This window comes from Neofelis nebulosa, chromosome 16 (genome assembly GCF_028018385.1).
Source record: "Neofelis nebulosa isolate mNeoNeb1 chromosome 16, mNeoNeb1.pri, whole genome shotgun sequence".
Taxonomy (NCBI): Eukaryota; Metazoa; Chordata; class Mammalia; order Carnivora; family Felidae; genus Neofelis; species Neofelis nebulosa.
Genome location: NC_080797.1, coordinates 64763400 through 64785741, shown reverse-complemented (window position 1 = coordinate 64785741; position 22342 = coordinate 64763400). Strand labels below are relative to the sequence as shown.

The 22342-nt window shown below is 39.6% G+C and overlaps 1 protein-coding gene across 2 annotated transcripts in view; it reads left to right on the top strand.

Moving 5' to 3' along the window:
- The window catches only part of METTL16 (methyltransferase 16, RNA N6-adenosine), a 71855-nt gene that overhangs the window by 8228 nt on the left and 41285 nt on the right, over positions 1-22342 (top strand). The window lies entirely within an intron of this gene.

The following is a 22342-nucleotide window of genomic DNA, read 5'->3' as shown; positions in this document are numbered from 1 at the left end:
GGGAAGGTAAGGAATAATAGGATAATAGGGCCTGAGACATTTTGATGACCTCTTCTACTAGCAGTCTCTTTATGGCTTTAAAAATGGAAGCCCTAGGGCAGGACTTAACCTGAAGGCTGAGATACCCTAGAAATCTTATAAAAGTTTAAAAATCATGTATATTTATGCTCATTTTTCTGGGAGATAATTCTTAGTTTCTATCATTCTGAAAGTGATCAAGGCCCCTTCAACAATACACAAAGGTTGAGATCAAATACCCTAGAACTATGGTTTCCAAGCTTTTTTTTTCACTCAGTTAAAAGTTGAGGACCACCCCATATATGAGGACCACCCCATATATGAATGCTTGTACAATTCACTGTGTTACTGTGTTAAGCACATTAGACAACATAATATGAAATAGAAATAAAAAACATTTAAATAAGAGTTCCAGTATTTTCTTTACATGCTCTAAAGAATTATTTTTGGCATCTTACTGTGGAGATGGTCTAGAGAGATTGAATTAGTATTTCTCTTTGTGTAGATCATCTCTACCATCGTGCTTAAATTTTTGTTTCATAGTTATATATGTGGATGTTTTATTTGTCCATGTAGCTTTAGGACAGATACAGTTTTTTTATTCTTGGTTTCCTGTGTGTTCCTATCATTGTACTTAATTACTTAACAAAATGTCTGTTGATTAACCATTTTGTGCTAAATTCTTGGAAAAGCCATAATAAAGAAGAAAGACAGTGACTTCGCATTTGGAGTTTACACACTAGTAGGGGAAGTGGACAAACACATTTGGTGTGGCAGAATCTGTGGGATGTATGGTAGAATCACATAGAAGGGAGACCCAACTGTGACTTTGGGACTTAGAGAATGATTTGAAACAAAAGTGGTGTCATGGTTGTGCTGAAGAATGACTAGGAGTTAGCTGGATAGAAGAGTGGTACAAGTAGAGGGAACAGTATGTGCAGAGCACTGAGCAGTAGGGGAACTGGAAGAGCAGAGTGTGCCTGAGATACAGTGGACAGATGAGTCTGGAGATGATTATGCTTGTAGTACTTTACAAGGCCCACTTAGGAGTTTGGAATTTATTTTAAGGACATGCATCAAGGGTTCTTGCATCTTCAGAGCTACCCACCCCCATCCTTATCCACTAACATTTAAAAGTAGAGGAATAACATGTTCATAATTGTGTTTAGACAGAAGTAGTCTAGGAGCATTGCGGAGGATAGGTTGCAGGGGAAATTAAGGTTGGAGGTATAGGGAGGTAAGTAGGAAATGGTTTCAGTAATCCAGATTAGACATGGTGGCCTAACTAGGTAGAGGCAGGAGGGATAGAAATCACTGATGAATTTGAGAAAAATTCGTGAATAGAATGAGCAGAACGGGGTAGAAATTAAGGAGTGTGAGCCAGGTGTGGTGCTTGGGATTCTAATTTAGCAAGAGGCTAGGTGGTAGTGCCTGGTTTATTGAGTTAGGGATCAAGGGGGAATGAGCTTGTTTTGGGGGAGATGAGATTTTCGGTTTGGGTTATATGCAATCTGAGAAAGCTGTGGGATATTCAAGTAGGGTTATTTAGTAGGCAATTGAAAATGGAAGTCAGAAGAGCAAGACAAAGCAGTGATACGGGGTGATGTTAGTAGAGGCCTTGGGTCTTTGAACTGAATCCGGAAGACTGAATAGAAGGGGGAAGGAGGGGCACCTGGGTGGCTCAGTCAGTTGAGTGTCTGACTTCGGTTAGCTGTCTGAGTTTGAACCCTGCATCAGGCTCTGTGCTGACAGCTCAGAGCCTAAAGCCTGCTTTGGATTCTGTGTCTCCCTCTCTTTGTCCCTCCCCCATTCGTGCTCTGTCTTAAAAATAAACAAACATTAGGGGCGCCTGGGTGGCTCAGTCGGTTAAGCGTCCGACTTCAGCTCAGGTCACGATCTCGCGGTCCGTGAGTTCGAGCCCCGCGTCGGGCTCTGGGCTGATGATGGCTCAGAGCCTGGAGCCTGCTTCTGGTTCTGTGTCTCCCACTCTCTCTGACCCTCCCCCGTTCATGCTCTGTCTCTCTCTGTCTCAAAAATAAATAAACTTAAAAAAAAAAATAAAAAAAAAATAAACATTAAAAAAAAAAAAAAAAAGGGTGGAGGAAAGAATTCCAAGTACCGAGAACAGAATTTTGTGAAGGGTATGGAAAGTTTGGAGAATTGCACGTAGGTGGGGCTGAAGTGGACATAAGATAGCAGGTTGGGGAGTAACAAGATGAAAAAAAGAACAGGTCATGAAGAGCCTGTCATAGCATGCAAATTAACTTGGTTGCTCAGACACAGAGGAACCAGAGGAGGATTTTTAAGATGGCTTAAGGTTTATATTTTTTAAAATAATAGCTCAGAGAAGACCAGACAGATTTGTTATTACAGCATATCTGAATGTATTAAAGGTGCCTGGCAAGTAATAGACATGCAAAAAATTTATTGAATTCACGAGAGTTAATTCCTCTGTAAAATCTAACTCTGTGCCATTTACAAATGGCAAACTTACTTTTTCTCTAAGTTTATATTTAAATTGCAGCTAGTTAACATACAGTGGAATATTAGTTTCAGCTGTAGAATTTAGTGATTTATCATTTACATACACCTGGTGCTCATCACAAGTGCCTTCCTTAATACCCATCACCTGTTTTTTGTTATTGTTTTTGGTGCAAATAGATGATTTTATTAAAGCACAGGGACAGACCTATGGGCAGAAAGAGCTACCTACTCATCACCTGTCTAACCCATTGCCTACCCCTCCTCCTCCCCCTGTCCACCTCACAAGTGACCTACTTAAATTATGGATTAATGGAAAATTAAAGGGATGAACAAAAATTTTCTAGGCAAATGAGAGTTCCCCCAAATTAGAAAAAGTAAAATAGAAGATAAGAAAGCATCAAATTGGAAAAAAAGGACTAGTTTATGTTAATAAAAACAATAATTTTCATTGAAAGTTAAAAAAAATGAAGGTCACCTGGGTGGCTCAGTTGGTTAAGCATCCAACTTTGGCTCACATCATGATGTCATGGTTTGTGGGTTCGAGCTTCACATTGGGCTCTGTACTGACAGCTCAGAGCCTGGAGCCTGCTTTGAATTCTGTGTCTCCCTCTCTCTCTGCTCCTCCCCCACTCATATTCTCTCTCTCTCTCTCTCTCTCTCTCTCTCTCTCTCTGTCTTTCTCAAAAATAAACGAAGGCTTCAGCATTTTGAAAAATATAACAGAAATAGCTTTTAATAAGTGTTTAACATGGGGCACCTGGGTGACTGTCAGTTGAGCATCCAACTCCATTTCAGCTCAGGGCATGATCCCAGCGTCGTGGGACTGAGCCCCAAATTGAGCTCCATGCTGTGCATGGATCCTGCTTGAGATTCATTCTCTCTCTCTCCCCCTCCCTCTCTCCCTTTCTCTCTCTCCCCCTCCCTCTCTCCCTTTCTCTCTCTCCCTCCCCCCCTACTTGTGAGCTGTGAGAGCGCTCTCTAAAAAAATTAAAAAGTGTTTGACATAATTTGGAGACACTTTTCCTTGTATTTCTAACCAAGTAGACAAAAGTAAACAGGGAAATAGCCTTAGGGACTTTCAGAGGATTCACAAGTGCCTTGAAAACAATTAGATAAAAATACTTGAGTTGGAGGCACTTCTGGCTGGCTCAGTCTCTAGGCTATTGATCTTAGGGTCATGAGTGGAAGTCCCATGCTGGCCGTAGAGCTTACTTTAAAAAACAAACAAAAAAAATGGTATATTTTTTTTCTTGAGGAGATAGGGTTCAAAACTTTGACCTGTAATTTAGAACTTCACTTTTAAAAAGGGTCATTGACCCAAAAACCATTAAGTACTGCTGATAGGAAGTCTAAACAATACATTCAATAAATTTGATTTAATTATATGTTTCGAACTTTAAAAAATTTTTTTATTAAAAAAAATTTTTTTAACACTTATTCATTATTGAGAGACAGAGGGAGACAGAGCATGAGCAGGGGAGGGGCAGAGAATGGGGGAGATACAGAATCTGAAGCAGGCTCCAGGCTCTGAGCTGTCAGTACAGAGCCCGACACGGGGCTTGAACTCTCAAATGGAGAGATCATGAGCTGAGCTGAAGTTGGACACTCAACTGACTGAGCCACCCAGGCGCTCCTGTTTTGAACTTTAAAAAAAATATTTTTATTTATTTTTGAGAGAGCACAAACGGGGGAGGGGTAGAGAGAGAGGGACAGATGATCAGAAAAGCAGGCTCTGCACTGACAGCGGTGAGCCCAATGTGGGGCTCGAACTCAACGAACTGTGAGATATGACCTGAGCCGAAGTTGGACACTCAGCCAACTGAGGCACCCAAGTGCCCTTATGTTTTGAATTTTTAACCTATAAACATGAATGCATGTTTTTTTTTTTTTAAGTTTCATATATTCAAGTAATCTCTACACCCCACGAAGAGCTGAAACTCATGACCCTGAGATCAAAATATGCAAGGTCTACTGACTGAGCCAGTGAGGCACCCTATATTTGCTCACCTCTTAAGCAGGGTGTGTGTGGTATGGAGAGGGGGTATTTCTGAATCAGACACTCTAAGGACTGGTCTTGAGGTGCCACTTAGCAGCTCTGGAGGTTTTAGATAATTAACTTCACTGAGACTGAATTTCCTCATCTAAAGAACACAGGGATAAAAAGACATATTTTGGTATTTGTCATAAGGGTTAGTGATAATGCATGTGAAGTGACAGATTATAAACACTTAGCAAATGATAGGTACCCTTATTTTTGTTACGCTTGGTGTAATTGATAAGGTGACGAGGATTTCTAGTGTAATGTCCCTTTCTGTTTTTCTTCTCTGCATCCATCACTGCCTTGTTGTAATCATGTCTGACCTTTGCAATTACCAGCCCCTTGGGGATATGCAACTGAGTTGAGCCCTGTCAGTTGAGTTTGGTTAGAGTGTGACACTTAACTGATTTGTTTTTAAGCCAAAGAGCCAGTATTGAAGGGTTTTGTCATACTTTATAACAGTACATATTTAACCTCTTGGTGAAGATCTAATGAATAGAAACCAAGTCAGAAAATTAGGTTGGGAGGCTTTAGCCTTTGTTGTTGTTACATGAGGTTCAGTCCTACAGTGTTAGAATGATTGTTATTTCAACCATTGGTCACAGAATGTATCCTTCCAAACTCCATCTATAATGGTAATATTGTATTCATTAGTAGCAGAGCAGGAGTTATTCTGGGGAAATCAGACATGGACTTGTTGACAATAGGCTATTTTGTGAAGCTGGATGTGTTAAACAACAAAGATTGATGGAATAAATTACTAATTTCCACGTGAGAGCTAATTTTAGTTCTTGTGATCTCAGAAACGAGAATGAAAAAAGATCTTGCCTGTGTTCAGGAATTTTTAATGTCCCAGGGTGCTACAGTGACCTAGATATTTAACCAGTAAAGCTGAATGACTAGACTTTGTCCTACAAAAGGATTTCTAACCCTCAGAGTAGTGTCTGTGTTTTCTTAGAGGTAAGAGAATGAACACTTGGCTTGCTAACAAAGTGTAAGAATCAGCTCTTTGTTGTTTTTTTCCGTTTCTTTAATTAGAATAACCTCTGCTTGATATCTTGTACATTTTGGTGATTAGGATGTAATTTCTTATTAATAAATTATATACTCTAGTCCATCAAGGTGAATATATGTGTATTTTTTAATAACAAGAATTGTTGATATAAATAACAACTCTGTTTGAAGGCACTAAGAAAACATTAATTATAATGCTGTTTCCCTTGCTCCGAGTGTTTTATAAAGCTATGTAATTAATGCTTCAGCTGTAGTACTGTCTTTTGTGATTGCTGTCACCGTGGGAAATAATCCTAGTTTGGTTTCCAACAGAATTGTCCCTCTTTCATAGAAAAGTATTCTGAAACCATGGGCCTGTTTTCCTTTTTTGAAAAGAGGATTTTGTTTTTTTATTTTTTTATTTATTAAAAAAAATTTTTTTAATGTTTGTGTGTGTGACAGAGAGAGTGAGCAAGTGAGCAGCAGAGGGGCAGAGAGAGACAAGAGACACAGAATCCAAAGCAGTCTCCAGGCTCTGAGCTGTCAGCACAGAGCCTGATGCAGGGCTAGAACTCACGAGCTGTGAAATCAAGACCTGAGCTGAAGTCAGACGCTCAGCCTACTCAGCTACCCAGGCACCCCTGGTTTTTGTTTTTGTTTTTAATTATACAGACATTATAGAACGCTTAATGGAAAATTATAGAAATATATCCTTCATAACTACATTTATGATGGTAATGCTGCAAACATAAAATAAAAAGTCACAGTTTTTACACCCCCAGAAGATGTAAGTACTTTATGTGTCTTTCTAAGTCTTTGTCCTTATACATACATGGTATTTTTTGTGATTGTAATTTTGATAGATACAGTAATAGGACTTTTTTTTTTTTACCCCCACTTGACATTATAAGCATTTTGCATATAGTTAGAAAACACTGCTGTGAAAGTTATTTTATGTAAAACATATTCAGATAAAAGAAAAATAATGAAGAGAATGAAGGTGTGTGTCTACCCTGTTCACCCCACCCACCATTTCCACATCCAGAAGTGGCTTTTACACTTCCAGAGTTTTCTATGCATATACATATATGGGATCTTTTTTGTTTGGTTTTTGTCTTTTATACAAGAATGCGGTCATAATGTACATATGTGATTTTATTCAAAGCTGTGCTTTTTTTTTTTTTTTTTTTTTTAATATATCAAGGAACCCTCTTCATAAAAGCACAGCCCATTCTTCTTTTAATGACTACAGAGTATTCTCTTGTGTGGAGGTATTATAGTTTATTCATCCAACTCCTTAATGATTACTTTTAGATTGTTCCTAAATTCTGTAATACAAAACAAATTTATTTAAAGGTCTCTTACTACTGACTTTTTTTATTTATTTTGAGAGAAAGGGTGGGGGAGGGGCAGAGAGAGGAAGAGAATCCCAAACAGGCTTCATGCTGTCAGCACAGAGCGTGATGCAGGGCTCCATCTTGCGAACTGTGAGATCATGACCTGAGCTGGTATGAAGAGTTGGACGCTGAACCAACTGAGCCACCCAGGTGCCCCTTACTACTGAATTTTTTAAAAGCTTTTTTCTTTCTTTAAGTGAATTTAGGGTAAGTCACTGGGGTTTGCTTAGAAAATTGCAATACTTTTAACGGTACTTGGAAGGCCAGAGAGGTGTTTGGATGACTGGACTTTTCTTTCCTGTCATCTGCTTCTTGGCTAGCACAGAGATCTGCATTTAAGAGATCAATATGAGGGGCGCCTGGGTGACTCAGTGGTTTGAGCGTGAGTGTCTGACTTCAGCTCAGGTCATGATCTCACAGTTTGTGAGTTTGAGCCCCACATCAGGCTGTCTGCTGTCTGTCACACAGAACCCGCTTCAGAGCCTTTGTCCCCCATGCTCTCTGCCCTTGCCCCACTCACGCTCTCTCTCAAAAATGAATAAACATTTAATAAAAAAAAAAAAAGAGAGGTCAATTTGATCAGGGTAGTTTCTTAACATTTTGCAAGTAGGATTTGGGTTCTTTGGTTAGCCTAAGGTTGTCAGTAATGGTCATTTCCACTGTTTCAGGATCTTTATTTTTTTATGTTACTGTCTAATTGCTTATTTGACCCATGAGATGTTAAAATAAAAAATTTAAATCAGTTGTGGATAACTGTGAATTGGTGGAAAACACAGCAAAAGACCATGGGTCTGCTTTTGGTTTTGTTGGACAAATGTTGTTATTCATGATTCTATTACTATTATTATTACTATATTCTAATCAGAGCTGTCCTTTGGATCCCATACTCTCCTCTCATCCCAGGAACCTTAGTCTGGTTTTCCTTTTCCTAATGACTTAATCTCTCTCTGTCACCTAGCTTCTTCTCTTTAACTTTTTGGAAATTGGAGATATCATTCACATACTATAAAATCATTTTAAAATGTATGGTTGTGTTGTTCTTAGTATATTCGCAGGGTTGTGCAAGCATCACCACTAATTCCAGAACATTTTTGTCACCCCCGAAATAAACCTATTCAGCAGTCACTCCCAACTCCTCTCTCTCTTCAGCCCTTGGCAACCACTAATCTCCTTTCTTTCTCTACATGTTTGCATGTTTTGGACATTTCATATAAATGGAATCATAATATGTGGTCTTTGTGACTTTCCATTGACTTTTAAACATGTTTAAATCTTTAATTTAAAAATTATTAATAAAATCTCTCCATCAACCCTCTCACTTCCACTGCCCTATCTCACTTCTCCCTTGCACAACTCACTTGTCTTTTGCACAACTCACCTTCTTGAAGAAGGTGACAATTGTCTGACAATTTTACAGTCTTCATTTTTTTCCACACTGTACTTAACCTTCAGCTTGTTCTATGGTGGTTTCTGATTCCACCACTACCAAAGCAGCTCTTGAAAAGGTCTCCATTGATCTGTTGTCATTAAATGCAGTTTTGGTTTTCAGTTGACTTCTGAGAAGCAGGTTACTCCGCCCATGCTGTCCTTCATGGACACCCTCTTTCCTTGGCTTCCTGGGCACCACACTTTATTCCACCCTTTCTGTATCCTTGCATAGCTTCCTTTGTAATGATTATATCTACAGCCATTAAAGGGGACTTCAAGGCTTAATGCAGGGTTCTCTTTGCTTCTGATTTTGTATTTTCCCCTTAAGAATTCTCATCACTCATCTCGCACTTGTTTGTGTGCATTTCACTTATTCTTTTGTTTCCTCAGACCAATTTTCTGGGCTCTGTACCTGGAGATCACTGCCCACTCACTATCTCTGCTTAGATGTCTCAGATTCAGCTCAGATTTATGATATTTCTCCTAAAAGTCATTCTCTGTCAGAGTTCAGTTTTAGAGAACGGCACTGTCTGTCCTGTTAACAAGCCAGAACCTGAGAGGACATCTATGAATACTTGTCCGTCACCAAATCTTGTTAAGTTTCCCCTTTTGAAAATATTTTCATTCTTTTCACTTTCCCCAAGCTTTGCCACTGCCACCTTTATCCAGCCTCTTAAGTCAGATAAAGGAATCACTTTCTAACTGGTGTCTCTGCTTCCACTTTGGTCTGTTTGTGTTTCATACCAGATGTAAGTCCTTAGCATAGATTATAATTTTCTTGGTGTGATGAATAGGTTTTAGTGTTGCTTTCAGTAGAGTCCCAGATTAGATGATAAAATGATATTGTGGCCCTAATTATAAGGCCCTGCATAATCTGGTTCCTATCTTCCTCTTTAGCCTCATCTGAAACTATACATGCTTACCTTGCCCTCCCCATTCTAGACACCGTGGCTGTCTCAGTGTCTGGAATGCCCCATGAATTCAGAAAGAAGCTTTTTATTTTGATGAGGTCCCAGTAGTCCATTTTTGCTTTTGTTTCCCTCGCCTCTGGAGACATGTTGAGTAAGAAGTTGCTGCGGCCAAGGTCAAAGTGGTTTTTGCCTGCTTTCTCCTCGAGGATTTTGATGGCTTCCTGTCTTAAATTTAGGTCTTTCATCCATTTTGAGTTTCTTTTTGTGTATGGTGTAAGAAGTGGTCCAGGTTCATTCTTTTGCATGTTGCTGTCCAGTTTTCCCAGCACCGCTTGCTGAAGAGACTTGTCTTTATTCCATTGGATATTCTTTCCTGCTTTGTCAAAGATTAGTTGGCCATATGTTTGTGGGTCCATTTCTGGGTTCTCTGTTCTGTTCCATTGATCTGAGTGTCTGTTCTTGTGCCAGTACCATACTGCTTGATGATTACAGCTTTGTAATACAGCTTGAAGTCCGGGATTGTGATGCCTCCTGCATTGGTTTTCTTTTTCAAGATTGCTTTGGTTATTCGGGGTCTTTTCTGGTTCCATACAAATTTTAGGATTGTTTGTTCTAGCTCTGTGAAGAATGCTGGTGTTATTTTGATAGGGATTGCATTGAATATGTAGATTGCTTTGGGTAGTATTGACATTTCAACAGTATTTGTTCTTCCTATCCAGGAGCCTGGAATATTTTTCCATTTTTTTGTGTCTTCTTCAATTTCTTTCATAAGCTTTCTATAGTTTTCAGTGTATAGATTTTTCACCTCTTTGGTTAGATTTATTTCTAGGTATTTTATGGTTTTTGGTGCAATTGTAAATGGGATCGATTCCTTGACTTCTCTTTCTGTTGCTTCATTGTTGGTTTGTAGGAATGCAACCAATTTCTGTGCATTGATTTTATATCCTGCAACTTTGCCAAATTCATGAATCAGTTCTAGAAGTTTTCTGGTGGACTTTTCTGACCTTTCTAAGGTTCCACTAATTACACAGGTTCCTCAGCACCTTGTACCTATCTTTTACAGCATTTGTCACAGTGACAATTTTACATGTGTTTGGGTGCTTCTTGGATGAATACCTACCCTTTACCGCACTATCACCTTCATGAAGGGAGAGATCATGTCTGTATTTGCAAGTCTCTGGCATTTTGTACAATGCCTACTACCTAGTTGATACATGATAAATATCTGTTGAATGAATAAAGGAATGAATCCCCACTGTCACAACTTCTTAAAAATTCTAACCTATTTCGTATAAGTTAGCTGAGCAAAGCAGTGCTCAAAGAAAGTGAAACCTTTTTTTTTGAAGATTTTAAGTAATCTTTAAACCCAACATGTGGGTCAAATTCACATCCCTGAGATTGAGAGTCCCACGCCTCACTGACTGGGGTAGTCAGGCACCCTGAGAGTGAAACTTTTTTTTTAATGTTTATTTATTTTGAGAGACAGAGAGAGAGAGAGAGAGAGAGAGAGAGAGAGAGAGAGAGAGAGAGCAGGGGAGGGGCAGAGAGAATCCCAGGCAGGCTCCACACTGTACCATCAGCGCAGAGCCTGGCGTGGGGCTTGATCTCATGAAGTGCAAGATCATGACCTGAGCCGAAATCAAGAGCTGGACACTCAACCAACTTAGCCACCCAGAGAGTGAAACATTTTTATACTTCATCTTTAAAAGTATAAGGTGGGGGTGCCTGGATGGTTCAGTCAGTTGAGCATTCGACTTCAACTCGGGTCATGATCTCGCGGTTCATGGGTTCATGCCCCACATCAGGCTTGCTGCTGTTAGTGCAGATTCTCTGTCCTTCTCCCACTTGTACTCTCTTCCTCTCTCTCAAAACAAAAAATGAAAAAACAAAAAACATTAAAAGTATAAGGTAACCAAGTATTTCGGCTATTTTTTTTTTTTTTTTTTATATAATTCCACCGTTTACAGTATGGGGTGCAACCTGTCAGCCTGTGAATTTTGTAAGGCTTGCAGTTGTTTCTTGCCCACATAGATTTTAAGAATCAGGAAAATTTCATATAAAATTATGGGTTGTTGGTTTCCTTTGAAAATTTTAGAGATCTGGCAAAACTGGACTGACAAACTTGACATTAATTACCTGGAACTACATGGTAATCATACCCTTTGAATTGGCCTTTTGTGTCATCTGGTGTAATGCTACTAAAAGTGTGGTTATTGAACTAGCTGCTCAGCCACAAACTATTTGCCACAAACAGAGATAAGCTACAAACAGAGATAAGCACCTTATGCTACATGTCTGTTTAGCAGACATTTCTTTGGTTGAATGACTTTCTTCAGTATACTGATTTACAGGCATGCACAAGCTCCATATCTTGTTAGGGACTGGCATTTTGAGTAGCACCTTGTAAGTATTTGAGTTTGCAATCCCTGATTTTCATAATTTTATTTAAAGTGCCAGTGCAAAGTAACACTCAGAAGTTTTAGGGTAGTAACTATGTCAGGATGTACTTCGCTTCTGTTAACACTGTTCAAGGTAATACTGTTCCAAGTTTATTTTTTTTTTAATGTTTTTTTTTAATGTTTACTTTTGAGAGAGAGGGAGTGAGTGAGTGAGTGAGTGAGTGAGTGCAGGGCAGAGAGAGGGAGGCACAGAATCCGAAGCACGCTCCATGCTTTGAGCTGTCAGCACAGAGCCCGATGCAGGACTCAAACTCACAAACCACGAGATCATGACCTGAGCCAAAGTCGGACACTTAACCGACTGAGCCACCCGGGTGCCCCCGTTCCAAGTTTATTTATAAGGTATCTAGGCTATTAAGTTTCTTTGATAGAAAAATTGGAAATTTTACATTTCAGATTTTTAGGCTTTGAACATAGATATTATATTGGGATATAATTCTGTTTGTGTGTTTAGCAGTGAAGCTTGATAGATTGGGCTACTGTTATAGAATAAAGAATATGAATTCATTTGAATGCCTTAGTCTGGTACTCAGATGTGAACGTCTTCCCATGTGTATTTTGAGAGAGAGAGAGAGAGAGAGAGAGAGAGAGAGAGAGAGGGAGAGCGTGAGCAGGGAAGGGACAGAGAGAGGTAGACACAGAATCCAAAGCAAGCTCCAGGCTCTGAGCTGCCAGCACAGAGCCCGACATGGGGCTCGAACCCGCAAACTGTGAGATCATGATCTAAGCCAAAGTCAGATGCTTAATTGACTGAGCCACGCAGGTACCCCACCCACATGTAAAAATTCGATTCCTATTCTGTTACTGAGGGAAATGGAGTTGGCCCATCTTTTCACACACTTGATGGGTTTCACAGGAGTAAAATCCAATATTCTTTTTAGAATTAAAAGTAAAGTTTTTATAGATTTAATACCCCCTTTTTTATGCTACATCATTTATCTTGTTGAACCTGAGATTGTACTGCTTTTATCTGAAGAAATACAAAGGTAATGAAAGTTCTTTTTTAACGAATTAATTTATTTTCTTAGTAATCTCTATCTCTGCACCCAGTTTAGGGCTTGAACTCACAACCTTGAGATCAAGAGTCTACCATCTGAGCCAGCCCAGAACCCCCATTGTGTGTGTGTGTGTGTGTGTGTGTGTGTGTGTGTGTGTGTGTTAATGTTGTGTGATTGAGTGAAGCAGAAACGTGTTCATCATCACTTGCTTATAGATTCTCTTTTATCGGCCCCACAAATTACAAAACTAATATATATCTATTTAGATGTCTAGGAATAGACTTAATACTTAATTCCCCTTTAAATACACGTAATATATTTTAATGACACTTTTTTTGCTCGCATATATTTGTCTTTATTTTTTTTTTATTTTTTATTTTTTTAACGTTTATTTATTTTTGAGACAGAGACAGAGCATGAACGGGGGAGGGTCAGAGAGAGGGAGACACAGAATCTGAAACAGGCTCCAGGCTCCGAGCTGTCAGCACAGAGCCCGACGCGGGGCTTGAACTCACGGACCGCGAGATCATGACCTGAGCCGAAGTCGGCAGCTTAACCAACTGAGCCACCCAGGCGCCCCAATGCTCGCATATATTTGTACAATAAACTTCTACTTCCACTGTTTTGTGGAAACTGGTCTTTAAAATCTCAAAAATCCCCACCTAAACGTGAAGGGGTAATTATTTTTTAAATTACTATCCACTTGGGGTGCTTGGCTGGCTGTCAGCAAAGCATGCAGACTTTTGATCTTGGGGTTGTCAGTTTGAGCCCCAAGTTGGAGTAGAGTTTACTTTAAAAAGGCAGGGGACAGGAGGTAGAAATTAGCCATCCTCCCGACTTTGCTGTGGCATTTTGTATTTTTGACAGTTCCTGCACAGTCACTGCTGTTTCTCATTCAGTGCTTTTTATCCTTCTTCTAAATTGATGGTGATCTAGTGTAAGGTAATACCTGCTGTTTTCTCTTTTACTTTCACTTAAACTTTTACTTTCAATCTTTGGATCACTATGTTTTTTTGTTTTTGTTTTTTTATGTTTGTTTATTTTTGAGAGACAGTGCAAGTGGGGGAGGAGCAGAGAGAGAGAGGGAGACACAGAATCTTAAACAGGCTCCAGGTTCTGAGCTGGCAGCACAGAGCCCGATGCATGGCTTGAACTCACGAACTGTGAGATCATGACCCGAGCCGAAGCCAGAGGCTTAACCGACTGAGACACCCATGTGCCCCTGGATCACTATGTTTTGGCATAGTCTTTGTTTACAGCATAGTTTTTTGGTTTTGTCTTTGTGATCTAACCTGAGAGTTTTAGAATAGATTTGACCATTTACATTTATTTTATATTGTGCTTTGTTTTGGTTGCTTCTCTTTTTTTTCCTTTACTCTGTGTGATTTGGCTTTCATCTCCCTTTTCTTTACCACTAGATTTTATTCAATTATATTGTTTCTCTTAATTTTTCTAGTGTTTATATTCTTAAATGTATACCTTATATCTCTGCTACCTACTTTATCAGTTTTGGATGAAATCTCTGACCCACGTTGAGGAAATAATGTACTTAATTACCTCTTCCTTTTCCCCTCCTTAATTTTAATTGTGTGTACACTATTAATGGTTTACAAACATTTATATCCTGTTGTGTGGCCACAGTTCACAGGTGTTTTAATCTTAGTTCTCCAGTTAAAATAGCTTCACTGCTCACTGCTAGTCTATTGCTATAGTTTGTCTCTTGGTTGTTGAATTTTTCCATTAGGGATTTTGTTTGTTTGTTTGTTTTTTCACAAAGGGATCATGGAAACCTATGTTCCTTCAGTTCTTATATGCTTAAAAACATTTATCTGTTGTCATTATACTTGAAATACAATTTTGCTGAGTATAAAATTGTTAGGTAACATTTTTTTCCTCTAAGGGCTTTGTAGTCTGTGTCCTTTTGTTTTCTGCTATTAAATAGTGCTGTTGTGTGGAAGTCTGAAGTCAGTCTTTTTTTTTTTTTTAAGATTTTATTTTGGGGCATCTGGGTGGCTCAGTCACTTAAGCATCTGACTCTTGGTTTTGGCTCAGGTCATGATCTTGCGGTTTGTGAGTTCGAGACCCTATCAGGGTCTGCTTGGGATTCTCTGTCTCCCTCTCTCTCTGCTCCTTCTGTGCTCTCGTCATTCTCCCAAAGTAAATAAACTTTTAAAAAAGATTTTATTTTATTTTTTAAATATTTATTATTTTTGAGAGAGAGAAAATGTGCAAGCAAGGGAGGGGCAGAGAGAGAGGGAGATAAAGGATCTGAAGCAGGCTCTGTACTGACAGCAGAGAGACCAGTGTAGGGCTCAAACTCGTGAACTGCGAGATCATGACCTGAGCTGAAGTTGGATGCTTAAGCGACTGAGCCACCCAGGTGCCCCTATTTATTTTTGAGAGAGAGAGAGAGAGAGAGAGAGAGAGAGAGAGAGAGAGAGAGAGAGAGGGGTGGGAGGGAGAGAGGGAGAGAGAGAATCCCAAGCAGGCTCTGTGGTGTCAGTGCAGAGCCAGACTCAGGGCTTAATGTAATGAACTACAAGATCATAACTCAACCTGAAACCAAGAGTTGGACACTTAACTGACTGGGCCACCCAGGTGCCCCTACTTGTTAATTTTTTAAGTTCATTTATTTATTTTGAGAGAAAGAGGGAGAGAACACATGTGTGCAAGTGTGGGAGGGGCATACATAGAAAGAGGGAGAGAGAGAATCCCAAGCAGGCTCCACACCTGTAGCACAAAAGCTTGACACAAGACTCAAAACTCACAAACCGTGAGGTCATGACCTGAGCCAAAACCAAGAGTCGGACTCTTAACCAACTGAGCCATCCAGGTGCCCCTAAAGATTTTATTTTTTAGTAATCTTTATGTCCATTGTGGGCTCAAACTTAAGAAATCTGAGATCAAGAGTCGCATGTGTCACCAACTGTACCAGCCAGGTGTTCCCTGAAGCCATTTTTTTCTTTTTACCCTGTTGCCCTTCTTCCCCCAGTAGGTGGTTTAACTTTTTTTTTACCAAGGTTTAAAAACAATTTTTTTCTTTTAATCCTTAAAGTCTAGTAACTTTTTTGGTACATGTGTTAGTATTGCTAATTCTGAATTGGTTTTTCAGTATTGCTAATTCTGAATTGCTAATTCACTGAAGATTCAGTGAATCTTCTTGTGGGGGCAGGGGATTATTTTGAATAATTTCTTTGTTTTCCTCCTCTGGTTTTCTTATTCAGGAAGACCAATTAAGTGTATGAGGGGTCTCTGTTATCTGCTTCTCCCGTATTTTTTTTTTCTGATTTTTTAACTTCTTGTTCATTTCATTTGTTTATTCTGATATAGTTAACTACTGTAAAATTCCCCCTCTGTACTGTATAAATCAGTGGTTTTTAGTTTTTAGTTGTGGACAGTATTGTGTCATCACCCCCACAATCTCATTCCTCAATTCCATTTCATTTTTGCATGCTTTTTTAAGTCTTGTTTTCTTTGTCCTGTTTTGTCCTTCTTATGCATCACTGAAGCCTATGATGTTAATTTGTCCATCCATGATTAGTGGTGTTAACTTTGATCACTTGTTTAAGGTGGTATCCATCAGATTTCTTCATTACAGAGTTACTGTTTTCTCCTTTGTAATTGATAATTTGTGGGGAAGTACCTTGAGACCATGTAAATATTCTGTTTCTCATTGAACTTTGTACTATTTTTAGCATCATCCATTGATGATTTAAAAAAAAAAATTTTTAATGTTTATTTTTGAGAGGGAGGCAGAGTTGACTGGGGGAGCGGTAGAGAAAGGGGGAGACAGAATCTGAAGCAGGCTCTAGGCTCTGAGCTGTCAGCACAGAGTCTGATGTGGGGCTCGAACACACGAATGGTGAGACCATGACTGAGCGCTCCCCCTGGCTTTTTAAAAAAATTTTTAACGTTATTTTTTTGAGAGAAAGCATGGGTGGGGGAGGAGCATAGAGAGAGAGGGAGTCACAGAATCTGAAGCAGGCTCCAGGTTCTGAGCTGTCAGCACAGAGCCCGATGCAGGGCTCAAACCCACAAATGGTGAGATCATGACCTGAGCCGAAGTCAGAAGTCTAACCGACCGAGCCACCCAAGTGCTCTGAGCCCCCCTCTCCCCACTTCAAAAAAAATTTTTTAATGTTTGTTTACTTTTGAGAGAGACAGAATGTGAGTGGGGGAGGGGCAGAGAGAGGGAGCCACTGATGATTCTTAATTGAAAAATTAGCATTGTGATTGCCAAGTATAATTTTCTACTCCTTCATTACTTCTACACATTTGGTAATTATCATTCTATTGTAAATAAAAGCTGTCCTTTCTCCCCCATTTATTTATCTATTTATGTAAGTATAGACTCATGTATATTTTTCTTTTACTCTGGGGATATAATCCCTTGATGGCATTCTTCATTCAGATTGTCCCAGATTTGGTCAGTGGATGCCCCCTTAACTGGCCCACGTCCTTGTGACTTTCCTCATCTTTGAGTATGTCCTATTTTCTGATACAACGAAATGTTCTAGGTTTATCTTATACTTTCTCCTACTTCAGACCTGGAATAGCCATTCTACTAAGGAACTCTGATTCCTTTTAGTGGGAATGGTATTTGGAAACTAAGATCTGGAACACTAGTTATGCTCATTGCTTCTAGGTTCTGATTATATCTCTTGAGATTCCCCTATAGCCATCTTCTTTAGATTATATTAAAGTTCCATTTTTTTAAATTGAGGTATAATTGACATATACCCATTTTAGGTATATAATCTAATGATTCAATATTTGTATATGTTAAAAATGAACACATTGGAGTGCCTGGGTGGCTCAGTTAAACGTTGTACCCTTGGTTGCAGCTCATGTCATGATCTCACGGTGTATGAGTTCGAGCCCCGCGTGGGGCTCTGCACTGACAGTGGGGAGCCTGCTTGGAATTCTCTCTCCCCCCCCCACACTCTGCCCCTACCCTCCTTCCTTTTTCAAACAAATAAATAAACTTAAATTTTTTTTAATGAACACATTAAGTCTGCTTAATATCTGTCATCATATATAGTCACATTTGTTTTCTTGTGATGAGAATTTTTTTTTAAGTTTACTTATTTTTGAGAGAAAGGCAGAGAGAGTGAGAGAGAGGGGGAGAAAGAGAATCTCCAGCAGGCTCCACATTGTCAGCACGGAGTCCGATGTGGGGCTTGAACTCACAAGCCATGAGATCATGACCTGAGCCGAAACAGAGTTGGATGCTTATCTGACTGAGCCACCCAGGTGCCCCCATCTTGTGATGAGAACTTTTAAGATTCTCTTAGCAACTTTAAAATTTGCAATATGGTATTATTTACTATAGCTACCATGCTGTACATTACATCTCCATAACTTCCTTATTTTATAACTGAAAATGTATACATTTTGGCCCCCTTCACCTATTTTCACCCACCCCCTGCCTCTCTCTGGCAGCTACCAGTCTGTCCTCTGTCTGTGAGGTGATTTTGTTTGGTTTTGATTTATTTTAAGTAAACTCTACCCACAGCATGGGGTTTGGACTCACAACCCCAAGATCAAGAGTTGCATGCTCTATCAGTTGAACCAGCCAGGTTCCCCTATGAGGTGTTTTTTGCTTTTTATTTTCTTAGATTATTCATTTAAGTAAGATTATAAGGTATTTGCCCTCTTCTGTCTAATCTTTTTTACTTAGTGTAATGCCTTCAGGGTCTACCACTGTTGTTACAAATGGCAGGTTTTTCTTTTCTTTTTTTTTTTTAATGTTTATTTTAATTTTTTTTTTATTTCTAAGAATATTTTTATTATTAATTTATTTATTTATTCTTTTTTACATAACAATATTTCCTTTATTCCGGACTCTGATACCACTTTCCTGATTCTTTCAGCTTTCACAAACAGGTACTGCTCTTTCCCATCGGGTCCCAAAGTCAATGTAACATGTTTAAAAAAAATTTTTTTTATAACTTGTCTTATTTTTTATTTTTTTAAATTTACATCCAAATGAGCGAATAGTGCAACAATTATTTCAGGAGTAGATTCCTTAGTGCCCCTTACCTATTTAGCCCATCCCTCCTCCCACAACCCCTCCTGTAACCCTCAGTTTGTTCTCCATATTTATGAGTCTCTTCTGTTTTGTCCCCCTCCCTGTTTTTATATTACTTTTGTTTCCTTCCCTTATGTTCATCTGTTTTATCTCTTAAAATCCTCATATGAGTGAAGTCATATGATTTTTGTCTTTCTCTGACTAATTTCACTTAGCATAATACCTCCAGTTCCATCCACATAGTTGCAAATGGCAAGATTTCATTATTTTTGATTGCCGAGTAATACTCCATCGTATATGTATACCACGTCTTCTTTATCCGTTCATCGGTCAATGGACATTTGGGCTCCTTCCATACTTTGGCTATCGTTGATGGTGCTGCTATAAACATTGGAGTGCATGTGCCCCTTCGAAAACAGCACACCTGTATCCTGTGGATAAATGCCTAATAGTGCAATTGCTGGGTCGTAGGGTAATTCTGTTTTTAATTTTTGAGGAACCTCCATACTGTTTTCCAGAGTGGCTGCCCCAGTTTGCATTCCCACCAGCAGTGCCAGAGAGATCCTCTTCCTCCACTTCCTTGCCAACGTCTATTGTTGCTTGAGTTGTTAATGTGAGCCATTCTGACAGGTGTAAGGTGGTATCTCATTGTGGTTTTGATTTGTATTTCCCTGATGATAAGTGATGTTGAGCATGTTTATTTATTTTTGAGAGATAGCAAGAGCCAACGTAAGTCAGGAGGGGCAGAGAGAGAGGGAGACCGAGGATTTGAAGCGGACTGTGTGCTGACAGCAGACAGCCCGATGCAGGGCTGGAACCCAGTGAACTGTGAGATCACGACCTGAGCCTAAGTCAGATGCTTAACTGACTGATCCACCCAGGTGCCCCAGATTTTTTTCATTTTTATGGCTGAGTAATATTCTTCTGGGTGCGTGTGTGTGAGATTTCACATTTTTTTAGCCATTTATCCATTCATGGACCCTTAGATTGTTTCCATGTTTTAACTATTATAAATAATGCTGTTGTGAACATAGGGATGCATATATCTCTTTTGAGTTAATGTTTTCATTTTCTTTGAATAAATACTCAAGTAGAATTGCTAGACCATATGGTAGTTGTATTTTTTTTTTTTTTAATTCCTGTGTAGTTAACATACAATGTTATATTAGTTTCAGGTGTACTATAATAGTGATTCAACAATTCTATACCTATTCAGAGCACATCATGTCAAGTGCATTCCTTAATCCCTGTTACCTATTTCACCCTTCCCCTCTGGTAACCATCAGTTTGTTCTCTGTAGTTAAGAGTCTGTTTCATGGGGCGCCTGGGTGGCGCAGTCGGTTAAGCGTCCGACTTCAGCCAGGTCACGATCTCGCGGTCCGTGAGTTCGAGCCCCACGTCAGGCTCTGGGCTGATGGCTCGGAGCCTGGAGCCTGTTTCCGATTCTGTGTCTCCCTCTCTCTCTGCCCCTCCCCGGTTCATGCTCTGTCTCTCTCTGTCCCAAAAATAAATTAAAAAAAAAAAAACAAAAACAAAAAAAACCACTAAAGAGTCTGTTTCTTGGTTTATCTCTCTGTGTCTCCCTTTCAGTAGTTCTATTTTTAATCTTTTGAGGCACCACCATTACTGTTTTCCATAGTGGCTGCACCAGTTTACACTCTCAGTGAAAGCTTTGTTCTTAATCTCATTTTTTCCCTACAAACTAGTACGCTAAAACATTTTTTTTTTAATTAATCTTTATTTTTGAGAGGAGAAAGAGAGAGAGACAGAGCTTGAGCAGGGGAGGGACAGAGAGAGAGAGGGAGACACAGAATCCAAAGCAGGCTCCAGGCTCTGAGCTGTCAGCACAGAGCCCATCGTGGGGCTCGAACTTACGAACCGTGAGATCATGACCTGAGTCGAAGTCAGACACTTAACCGATTGAGCCACCCAGGCGTTTCCCCCACCAGCCCCCCAAAGCATTCTTAAAGGTATAAGAAATAGTTATATTCAAGTATATTGTGCAGTTTTTGTATAGATAACAAACAGACCTGTATTCCTAAAATCTAATCCTGCCCATCATCACTCTTTGTAAATTCTTTTACTATTAAAATTGTGTTTGGGGTGTCTGGTGGCTCAGTTGGTTAAGCATCTGACTCTTGATTTCGGCTCAGGTCATGATCTTGTGGTTCTTGAGTTCAGGTCCTGTGTCAGGCCCTGCAGTGTCAGCACAGAACCTGCTTGGAAGTCTCCTCCTCTCTGCCCCTACCCTGTGTGCTCACTCTCTCTCTCAAAATAAATAAATAAACTTAAAAAAAAACTAAAGTGTTTTTTTTTAACAGTTGTTTGTTTGTTTTTGGTTTGTTTATTTTGAGAGAGTGAGAGCAAGCAAGCAGAGGAGGGCAGAGGGACAGGGAGAGACAGAATCCCAAGTGGGGCTCTGTGCTGACAGCATGGAGCCTGCTTGGGATTCCATTCTACAGCTCTGGGGTCATGACCTGAGCTGAAATCAAGAGTTGGACGCTTAACGGACAGAGCCACCCAGGTGCCTCTTTGAACAGTTTATTTTTTTTATTTTTTTTTTTAATGTTTATTTAGTTTTTTGAGACAGAGAGAGAGCATGAACAGGGGAGGGTCAGAGAGAGAGGGAGACACAGAATCTGAAGCAGGCTCCAGGCTCTGAGCTGTCGGCACAGAGCCCGACGCGGGGCTCGAACTCACAGACTGTGAGATGATGACCTGAGCCAAAGTCAGATGCTCAACTGACTGAGCCACCCAGGCGCCCCTGAACAGTTTTTTTTAAAGTAGATCATGTCATCTTTAACCGCTGATTGTATATTCCTCAATATGTGTTCAATAGTGTTACTGTATGCTTAGTATCACAGAGCAGAAGAATAAAGAATTTGTTAGGTGTCAGACTGGAAGATAATGGAAATGTTTACTGTTGCTTGGTTATTCTGTGTCTTCAATAATTGTCTTGATTGTTCATGTCTCTATAATTTGCTCTACAAATATTTGAGTACTATTGTACTTAATTCATAGTATGCTTCATAAACCCTTAAAATTTTACCTGGAACGACCCTTAGATTTTGTATTTTTCTATTAGAGAGAGGAGGCGGGGGGAGAGAGAGAGAGGGAGGGAGGGAGAATCCCAAGCAGGCTCCATGCTCAGCAAGAAGCCTGACGCTGGGCTCAGTCCCACCACCCTGGTATTATGACCTGAGCTGAAATCAAGAGCTGGATGCTTATTTGACGGAGGCACCCAGGTGCCCCTCTTATCCTGTTTTCATTATCAAGCATTTTATATTACTTTCTGCTTTTAAACATGATTTTCAAAAAGTGTTAATGTCAAATGATGTTAATAATAATAGTAAAAACAGGCTAGGGTTTGTAAAATAGTTACTATGTACTGGGCATGATGCTAACTACTTTTCTCAGTTTATCTCACAGCAAAACTATGATATAGATGCTGTTATCCCCATAGCTGAGGAAACAGTCTCATGGAGGTGAGATAACTTGTCCAAAGTCACATAACTAAGTAAGGAGATAATCAGGCAGGAATTGGAACAGAGGCACTCTTGTCTTCTATGCTCCTTGTATGAAAAT